The sequence below is a fragment of the Amblyomma americanum genome, chromosome 1, assembly GCF_052857255.1.
Source record: "Amblyomma americanum isolate KBUSLIRL-KWMA chromosome 1, ASM5285725v1, whole genome shotgun sequence".
Taxonomy (NCBI): Eukaryota; Metazoa; Arthropoda; class Arachnida; order Ixodida; family Ixodidae; genus Amblyomma; species Amblyomma americanum.
This window is the reverse complement of record NC_135497.1, coordinates 412,571,716-412,582,246: the sequence shown is the minus strand read 5'-3', so window position 1 is coordinate 412,582,246 and position 10,531 is coordinate 412,571,716.

The window sequence follows — 10,531 nt, the reverse complement described above, 5'->3', positions numbered from 1 at the left end:
CCTATCGGAAGGAGGGCAGGATACTATTCGCCGCCTTGAATTGAATTTCCGAGAGCGATTGAGACTGATTGAATGGAATGAGAAAGAAGAGCTAAGAAACCTTGAGCTGAGGTATATGGGCGGCAGGCAGGATGGCACTACGTCCGAGTTCAAGGACACAGATCATGCAGACCCAGGCCCTGATGCTCAGAGCACTGGAGAGGTTCACAACGATTTCCCTGAAAATGTGACAGAGGCCCTAGGCCAGAATAACAAGGAGGTCACTGAGATCAATGTAGCAGAATCCTCAGAGGCTCTATCAAGTCAGATTGAAAAACAACTGTCAGGGAACGCAGCGATCCAGATTGATCTATTGAAGGGTGCTGAGAGTGAAATGAGGATAGAGAAAATTTGCGATAACACGAACGGTAGATCCAGCGCACTTTCAGAGCGGCCAAAAACTCAGTCGCAGCAGTTGTTTCAGGACAAATCTAATTTTGTGCTGGTACTGGGGACAGAAAATGTTCACCAATCGAGTGAGACCAGGTGTGCTCAAGATGAGGTCCTCATGGAGAGCTTGGGCCACTTATTGCCCGCCAATGGGGCGTTTGTTCTGAAGTACAACGGTAGCGATTCCACAGTGAGACGCAATGACCTGGAGGAGTGGGCCGATTCGGCGACAGGGTTTGTAACACAAAGTGTCTCGGAGCAAATGTTGAAATGTGCCGCACAAAAATCCTGCGGTCGCGGCGCGTTTGTTGGTGGTAATCAGGATCACTTGAGGATCACCGCCAAACTGGATCGAATAGGCTTCGTGCCATCTCCGCCTCCTAAGCCCCCATGGAAGGTTAAGGCCGATATCGTTGCAGCGAGAGCCCAACGGTCAGCTTTTGTGGCAGGTCGAGTGGCGCAACCATGCCGGCCTGTACAAGGCGTGAATGTTCCCACTCAACCGACGCTCAGTGAGCAGGATGCCGTGTGTGGAAGTCGGGCACATATGAAGAGACTTCTGCATGGCGTGTGCATAGAACGGTGCCCGTGAGTGTTGTGCGCAGACCTGTGAACAGTGATGGAACAATGCGGCTTTATGTGTGCTTCGAATGTGGACTATGCGCAGTGCATGATGTTGCTGCCCATTCAGTGAACTGTACAGCAGCGTGCACCAATGTTGTGCCTTGTAGTTTTTTTGTTATTGATTGTTTCTTTGCTTTGGTTCTTGAATATTTGAGTACCCAGGAGAAACTCTGCCCCGGGAGGGCTGACATTTGTAATGTGAAAGTGTTGCGGCCTCTTTGTTAGGAAGCATAAACGAGCTGATAGCAAGCTCGGTTAATACTCTTAGAGGGGGCGTGTAAGGCCGCCCCTCTTTTCCAGCTGCATACCTTTGCAGAAAGCAGGACGCCGGCACACGCGGAAACCGCTCCCCAGCATAAGCGAGATCCCCCGAGTACATACCGGGAACGAAAATTGTCGCTTGACGCACGGACCCCCCCCCCCCCCCCCCTTACGACGTGGGCTATCGCCGGGAAGGCACCCACAGCTTCCCGCCGTGCCTCGTGAACAAAAGCGTATTCCCAGGAGGGCCGTGACGGACACCTGTCATGGCGGACAGGCAGTACTCGCCAAGAATGTGGAAAAACAGGCGCTAGTGAACAAAAGCGCATTCCCAGGATGGCCGTGACGGACACCTGTCATGGCGGACAGGCAAGACTCGCCAAGAATGTGGGAAGACAGGGGCGACCCTTAATCTGGGGCCACTTGCACAAAACTTTTTAGTCCAGGCTTAATCTAGTCTTCATGCTAAATCGTAACTCATTGGAGGCTTAATCTTCCCTAGCCGACAAGTCGCTTGCACGAAAGAAAGTAGACTGGAAGTAGACTAGAATGAAGTTTGGAAAAAGGCTGGAACCCAAGCTGCAGTCGAGCAGTCTAGTCTCAATCTTCTCCAGCCATATCCAACATGTCTGTCTTGCGTTTGGTCCGCCTCGAGATGCTCGCCGAGCGCCTGTTGCGTCGTGAGCGTGTGTTCCGGGACCGGACCAACATTTTCGAAATTTTCGACGAGGGCGAGCTGCGAAGGCGATTTCGGTTTGGCCGCGCTGGCATCGCGTACCTCGCCGAGCTGCTGCGCGACGACCTCGAGCATCCAACCTGTCGGAGCTACGCTTTGAGTGTTGAGCAGCAAGTGTTGGTCGCGCTGAAGTTCTTCGCCACCGGCGGCTTTCTGATCACGGCCGAAGATACGCTCAACGTACACGAGTCGACTGCCAGCCGCACTATTCGGCGAGTTGCTCTTGCCCTCGTCCACCACAGCGCCGCTTGGATACGGTAAGCCTCGCTTTAACCCTTCGCGATTTTTTCTAGCTTTATTGCGGGCGTTTCGGCTCCCTGCAGCCTGCTTCCACGACGCCGTGTGCAGCGGCTGCCTCTGCTTCCTAGCCAGACAGGCGCCTCTATGCAGGCGCTTTCGCAAGGAAATTGCGGCACGGAAAAGTACGGAAGAAACGCTCGATAGCAGTTATCGCTTTTGGTTGCAAGAAAACAAGCAGCGCACAGTCTAAAGAAACGATGTAACATGACCACTTGCACAGAGCATCATTGCGCGCTGCACAAAATTGTTAACATTGCGATCGCAAGACGGAGGTGCGAAAATCGCGTTTTGGGCAGCAACTGCGCAGTTTATCGTGTTCCCAGCGGTGGGTTACTTTTCGCCTGCGGTGCCGCGGGATTTGTGCGCTAGAGCTAGAAATTTTTGTGTAGGAAGGCTCGGAAGTGCCCTCAAGTGTGACAGTGTGATCCCGCATGACATCGATATGGAACAACAGTTACTTGTGTTCTGTATTTTCCAGCTGGCCCTCGGCGAACGAACTGGCTGAGCTGCAGGGCAGCTTCTACGCTCTGGGCGGCTTCCCATGCGTGGTGGGCGCAATAGACGGCACGCACGTGAGGATCCAGGCACCCGGGCTGAACGAGGAGGCGTACGTCAACAGGCATTTTTACCACTCCATCAACGTTCAGCTCGTAGTCGACGCTAACTGCCGGATCCTCGACGTCGTCGCCAAGTGGGCAGGTGGAACGCACGACGCGCGGGTGCTTGCCAACAGCACCCTTGCCGAACGCTTTGACAGGGGATTGTACACCGGCCTGCTGTTGGGAGACAGCGGGTACCCGTGCAAGCCATGGCTGATGACCCCATTCCGGACGCCAGTCACTCCTGGGAAGAGGCGCTACAATGCAGCGCACGGCACTACGAGGGCAGTGGTGGAAAGGTTCGTCAACACGCAGTCAGCATACGAGAAAGTCTTGCCTGTCGGTTTTGCCTTTCCCAGTGCACCGTGCGCATAAGTGAAATAATCAGAAGCCCGTGCCGAGACGTTGCTAGGCATTTTATGATTATATCGTTGTGTTAAAATCATGCAATGGTATGAGTGCGTTGGAAGATTCACCAGAAAAAATGTCCGCACAAAGTCATTTGTACAGTTCAATTGCTCATAGCCTTCAGTTACCTCCCAAGTTATTTTTCTGCTGTTTATGTACAGTGGTTGACATTCATCATTTTGTCACAGTGCAAGCAAGTGGCGACTTTTGAATTAGTGTAACTGTGCTGCCACATTTTTAAAGCCTTTGTTTAGTCATTTGTTGATTCACATGACATTATAATTGCGCATGATAAAACATAAATCAGTAAAGTACGGCGTGAGGTTATAGCCCGAAGCATTCACATAGGCTTCACATTAGTACATCTTTTCATGAACATGAAAACTGTGCAGTCAGCACTAAGGCTGTGTTCCTCCTACTTGCTGTATGTGTTCATTCCCGTGTTGTCCTCATTCGAACTCATGGCAACCAACACAAAGGATGGGACAGGTGAACAAGAGAATGAGCACCGACCCATCATTTTTTGCCTGTTTCATCCTCGGGCCCTCTGTCGTGATTCTGCACGAGCCTGCCCAATCAATCAATCAATCAATTTTTATTTTCTGCCTCAAAAAAGTGACAGAGGAGCTGCAGAAAAAGCTGTCATAGACAGCTTGACTGAGCCGCAGCCCCCATTATACCGGGCAGCAGTGACAGGCAACGAGAAAAAATAACAAAACAAACAAAAGAAAACAATTCAGAGAAAAACACATTAACACCAAAAAAAAAAATCTACCACTAGATTGTACATGTGGGCAATTTACATGTTCATCCAAACATCATTGCATAAGTATCTTTCAGCAGTACAACAAAAGCACAATGAATCAAACAATACAAATTAAACAAAACAAAAACACCTCTTAGTGCAGTTTAAAGAAAAAAAAAATCATTTTGTAACACAGTCTATGTATAAGCAACGCAGCTCACGATTAGTACAGGTAGACAAGTTGAAATTGGCAGATTTGTATGTGTTTAGAAGTCACCAGACCTCTCAGAGTGCCCTCATTTTCTGCCGTGATATAAACAAGGAAAAATAAAACTCGGTATACCTCGATCTGCACAACAGATAATTGCTCTTGATGTCCTTCATAGGGATTCCATTCAATGACCGTAGTGGCCAGATTTATGTAGCGTCTCAGGACACGTCGCTCAATTAGCGGTGGTACAAGAGCACTGCCGCAATCTTCTGTTACAGGACCATAGGGCAGCTGAAAAGAAGATTCCACTGCCTGCGTGCAGAGCTGCGGATGGCTCCAGACCGATGCCCTGCCATCATTGTGGCGTGCTGTGTGCTGCACAATGTGGCTAAAAAGTATGCATGCCACTATGACGAAGCGTGCCAGGTGCCACCAGAAGTTGCGGCTGTGCCAAACTGTGGAAACGAGGATGGCAGTGCAGTCCGCAGTGCTCTTGTGCAACAGCACTTTTCTCACTGTGAGTACAACTTAATTCATTGAAATCCTGAGGTAAAATGTGTGGTGAAAGCATCTCAACATGCATATCTAGGCAAACTGACAACGCTACCTAATCTAAATTCCTCCTAAATTAGCTGCTCTCCCGGGGCTGCGACTCATATTCTATGCAGATGATATCACTTTATGAACGACAATTGGCAGCAATGGTCAGATAGAGGACACACTGCAACAAGCTGTAGAAATTTATTTATTTTCACATAGTGCAACCTTTATTGGGGCTATTTCAGGAGTGGGGTTAACAATTCGTCTGAAAACAGCAACATACAACAAAAACACACGCACACACATACAAAAGATTGCACCTAACATGTTTGAATACATAGTGCGAACAATGTGATAGGCTGTAACTAATAAATTGATACAATGCACAATGAACACAACACAAAAGGAAACGTCATGTGGCATCGATCGCTGTTAAAAGTGGCTTCAATGGAAGAGACCGCGTTATGCCAGGAATTAAGGTCCAATGTTCAACGGTACCAGGAGAAAAGCTGTGTTTGAGATTATTAGTACGGGCAAAGCATGGCTTAACATTAAGGCTGTGATGACTCCTCTGGGTGATCGGAGAATATCGGGTAAGGTAAACGCTAGTTGTGACTTGATAAAGTGAATTGACGATGCAGTGCAAGAACTGCAGTGAATCCACATGACGGTGAACGGACAAGGGGGTTAGATTAAAAGCAGACAAGGCACAAGAAGGTGAAAAATGCCGATCATATTGACGGTATATGAACCTGATGGCTTTCCTGTGGACGCTCTAAATTTGAATAATTTCACATTGTTAATGATTATTCCAGACGGGAGACGCGTATTCAGTTGCGGGACGAATTAAGGATTTGTACATTAATAGCTTAGTTTGTTCTGGTGCATTAGGTAACGTTGTCCTCAAATAATAGAAGACCTGACTGGTAAAGCAGCGAATCAGAGACACACCACGAGGCCGTCGAGCCAGAAATTACACAAATTACAAACATCCGTCTCACTTAACATCTGGGTGGAAGGGCCTCCTGTAAAGCAAGTTCAAACTATAAGAATCCTTGGACTCTTCCTTCAGTCAAACAGGAAGGACAAGGGACATTATAAAGACTAAAGACAACCGCCAACATGACAGTAAGACTAATAAGACAAATTGGTAACAAAAGGACACGAGTGAAGGAGAAAGAACTGTGCAGAACAGTACAAGCATTTGTACTAAGCAGGCTTGTGTGCGCATTCCCATACCTGAAATTAGCAATGATAAAGCCAAACTAGAGGGTATAATTTGACAGGCATACAAGGTTGTGTTAAGGCTACCGAAGTATATCTCTGCCGACAGACTGCTGGGCCTAGGAGTACACAACACCCTAGATGAGAATAAGGAAGCACACTAAACAATGTAATGAGGTCTGCTTTCCCACACCAAAGCAGGAAGGGCCATATTTCATCGCCTAGGAATAGGCATCAAGCTGCCACCACTAGACATCAGGACACAAATGCCTAAACGCATCGCTCAGGCAATACTAGTCGCGCCACTACCTAAGAATGTCTGCTCACCATGATGAGAGAAGGAAAGCTACGGCGAAAGCTCTACACAGAATGTAAAGATAACATGAATAAGTGCTATATGCAGATGTCGCAGAAAACCCGCAGAAAAAAGCGTTCGCACCATCGGCGATGGACACACTAGTCAGACTGATAGTCTCCGGCACTACTAAAATGAGCCTCAGAAACGGCAGAACAGGCAGTCTATCGCCCTTGCCATCATTATCACAAATGCTGATACTATACTAAGTGATTCTAAATTTACCATACGCCGTTACGCGAGGAGAATAATTTCTCGGGCGGCAATGAATACATGGGAGCAAACAAAAAACTTAGAACTAGCAGTAATGGTCATTAAATATGCTAGTATTGACACATGCTTCCCACCCAACTCACTCTGCATATCTTTTCTTTAAAGGAAGTATATTTCATGGCAAAGCAAGGCCAAGCAAGCTGTGATCCCTATTGCACGTAAGTAACTTATTTTACTGTCAAAACATATCACAAGCCGCCGCGGTGACTCAGTGGTTATAGCGCTCGGCTGCTGACCCGAAAGACGCGGGTTCAATCCCGGCGGCGGCAGTGGAATTTCAATGGATGCGAAAATCTAGAGGCCCGTGTACTCTGCGATGTCAGTGCACGTTAAAGAACCCCAGGCGGTCGAAATTTTCACCGCCTTTCGCTGCAGCATCCCTCCCAGCATCCCGTTTGGCTTGTGGGGGTTTAACGTCCCAAGGGGACGTTAAACCCCCCCAAGCCAAACGAAAACATATCATAGTCAGGACGCATCACAGTCAAAATGCATCACATTCAAAAATATCAGTCAAAACGTATCACAGAAACGTTGTATCGCTGTCAAAACGCATCACATATACTGTGCATGAAATGCACAGTGGAAACTTGTCTACTTAAATCACAGAGCAACTACGGGTGAAAATATCTGCTGAGGTTGCACATGCTGTACAATAAACATTATGCAGTACTTAAGAGAATGCATTGTTGGGCGAGTCGGTCAGTCATGATGAACAAAGGGTGCTGCGCACATGTAGACAAGGATGAGAAGGATATACAACAAGCGCTTGATGTGTACCTTTCTCGTCCTTTTTTATATGTGTGCAATACATATAAACAAGGACATGCATAGGAGAGGTACAAGTAAAACCGAAGCAATGACCTTGTGGTAGAGCATCTGCCTCGCATTCAGGAGGTGCTGGGATCGATCCCCAGTGCCGCCGGGTACCCACCGGTTTTCTAATAAGTACAAGATTTCCCCTGGCCTGCTGCTCGGCTCCTTTGGGGTGAGATGCTTGGGAAAAGGGTCCTGGACCAAACCGTAAAAAAAGAGCCACAAATGGGCTTTTACCGCACGAGGTGGATTAAGGGTTGCTTGACAGCGGAAGTTATCTCTGATCCGTTAAGGCAACGGTTTGGTCCAGGACCCTTTTCCCAAGCAGCTTACCCCTGAAGAACCGAGCACCAGGCCGGGGGAAATCTTGTACCCATCAAAAAACCGGTGGGTACCCGGCGGCGCAGGGGATCGAACCCAGCACCTCCCGAATGTGAGGCGGATATTCTACCACAAGGCCACCGCTTCGGTTGCACATGCTGTACAATAAACATTATGCAGTACTTAAGAGAATGCATTGTTGGGCGAGTCGGTCAGTCATGATGAACAGAGAGTGCTGCACACATTAAAAAAAGGACATGCATAGGAGAGGTACAAGTAAAACATTATAGCTAAACACTTCAAATGTAATGATGCTCGCCAAGGCACCCAGTGCCAAGTTTCTAAGTACAGAAAGTTTGTGAGCTCTGGTGCTCCATGTGCTTTTGTTTGGCGTTTTATAAATCTATCTTCGCACGTTCTGTCTGGACCTGTGTCAGTTCTGTTAGGGCATCAGCTAGGCAGCCAAACTTTTCAATTGTTTTAACAGATGCGTCGTTAAACTTAATGAAATGTTCGGCTGCATGCACCATCTTAGTTACTACATCTGCTGCAGTCTGTGCTGTTGCCTGAACAGTCTCAGCTGCCCTTTTTTGGGCCTGTAGAGAAGCTGTCTCTAGCTCAACATTCTCACGATTAAGTTGGATCACCTCCTGTAGGTGCCCAGCCTGCTGCATTGACTGTGACTGCTGCCGGCAAAGCTGCAGGCTGTCCTGTTGCTGGTGCTGATGGCCGCCGTGTGCTGCTGACTGGTGTGGTGTGTTGCTGCTAGGTGCAGCCTCGTTCACTGTCGGCTGGTCCTGCAGCTAGTGGCCGTTGTGTGTAGAAGCTTCTTCACCTGCTGCTTTGGCTGTCTGGCCATCCTCTGCATCTGACTGTGTGCTGTTGAAGAATAGTGGGCTTACTAGCACATAAGCAGCTGTGACGACAGTGCCTATGTCTTCTGCTGGTACCTCAGCAGCAGCGTAAAATGTGTCCTCGTCGACGGCATCAGGAACATGTCATATAATTGGTGTAGTACTCTGTGGAGTCAGTGCCAGTGTTTGTGGTCTGCTGTCCAGATGGCCCTGGCACAACTGCATCACATGACAGCACCTGCTGGTTGCCTGTGGTGCCCCTGTGCAGATAAGACAAGCTTTGTTAGTGGTGACGTTCACTAATATGAATTCCAGCTGACTAAGTTGTCAGTATATTTCTGTCATTAGAGAAAGCTGCCTGTCTGTTTGCAGAGCAGAGAATGGTAAACAATGCAATAACAGCCAGGAGAGAGCAGTTTCCTCATCTTTCCACTTCTTGTCTGCTGATTGTTGTTGCACTCTTCGTCATTCTCTGCCATTAACCGACTAGGCTTTGTTTACTGAACTGTGTGACATAGCAAAATGAAGGAACTTCAGCTTTTTTATAAGACATAACTAATGTGAAGTATAAGATCATTAAATCAAGAACCACACATCGATGCCACCACATTTCAAATTAACCGAAGTTCCAGTTGAATGTTCACCTTCTGCTTCTCTTTCCAGAAGGCATCAGCCATTACCTTTTGTTGTAATCAAACATGACGGAGGGCCAGGAAGGGTCAAGCAGTATGGTTCAAATTATCCAAAAGTTTGAATTACTTCCGTTCGAAATATCGAGCTTTCAAAGCATTAGTATGTACGTAGTGTGGTGTACACCCTTTCTCTCAAGTGCCTGGGGCACTGCAGCTGCGGCTGAGCCAAGTAAACCATCCTCCCAGTGCTGATTTTGCTCCTGTTCACTGCGAAGCTAAAGATTGTGAAATGGAGTCTGCTAGCTGCACTGTAGTGTCACCTCTACTGGAGCCTAGCATAATCAGCATCCAGACGACATCACCTCTACAAGAGCATGGCAATATCGTTGAGATCACAACATGTTTGCGCCACTAATTAACAGAAGCAGTGGCTGTGTACTTTGCAGAGACTTAGCTTGCAAGTGTGCTGCTTGCGGTTTCGTAAGGCATCACATGGAAGCATGTGGGCCTCGAATGTTTCTTCCACCTAGTGTTCTTTGCAAGCAAACTGCGAAGACTGCTATCATGATTGCTGGAATTTTGTGCTCTACAGTGATTGCTTGATTATAACAATACACCCATGTTCACTGCTGCTTGGAGTAAACAAAGAATTCTCACTCGCTCAGGTCTATGCCCCCTGACAGGCCCACAAGCATGGGGTTCTGAGGCCCGAGGACATCCCTGACTGATTCCAGCAGGGCTGGAATCACGTGCTCATTCCGGCCGGCACCTGCAAACATTCATTGAGACAGTCATCAGTCCTTTTCCACCAAGAAAAGCAGTGCATAGTGGCTGTAATATCTTTTTGCATCACAAAATACTGCAGTGAGATTCAGTATAGAACATGCACATAAAGGTGCATTACTTTGTATGCAGCTGAAGCACTTTCACGAAAAGTTAATTCAGTATGTACTCTTATCAGTATACTCTGTGCGCCATGTAATTGATTGTCTCTGTGATGTGCCTGCCATGTCAAAATTGCAAATATTGATTTTCTGTGAATTATCAGATGCTTCATGTTGCTCTTGCATTCATTGCAGATACAAACATTGTATTACTGTTTTCTAATGTTTTCTTACTGACATATTTGGCAATGAATGCTTGATGGACTTGCTTCCGCGCAAAATAAATTTTCCCTTCCCTGTTCTTGCTAAAGGTGTATTTATT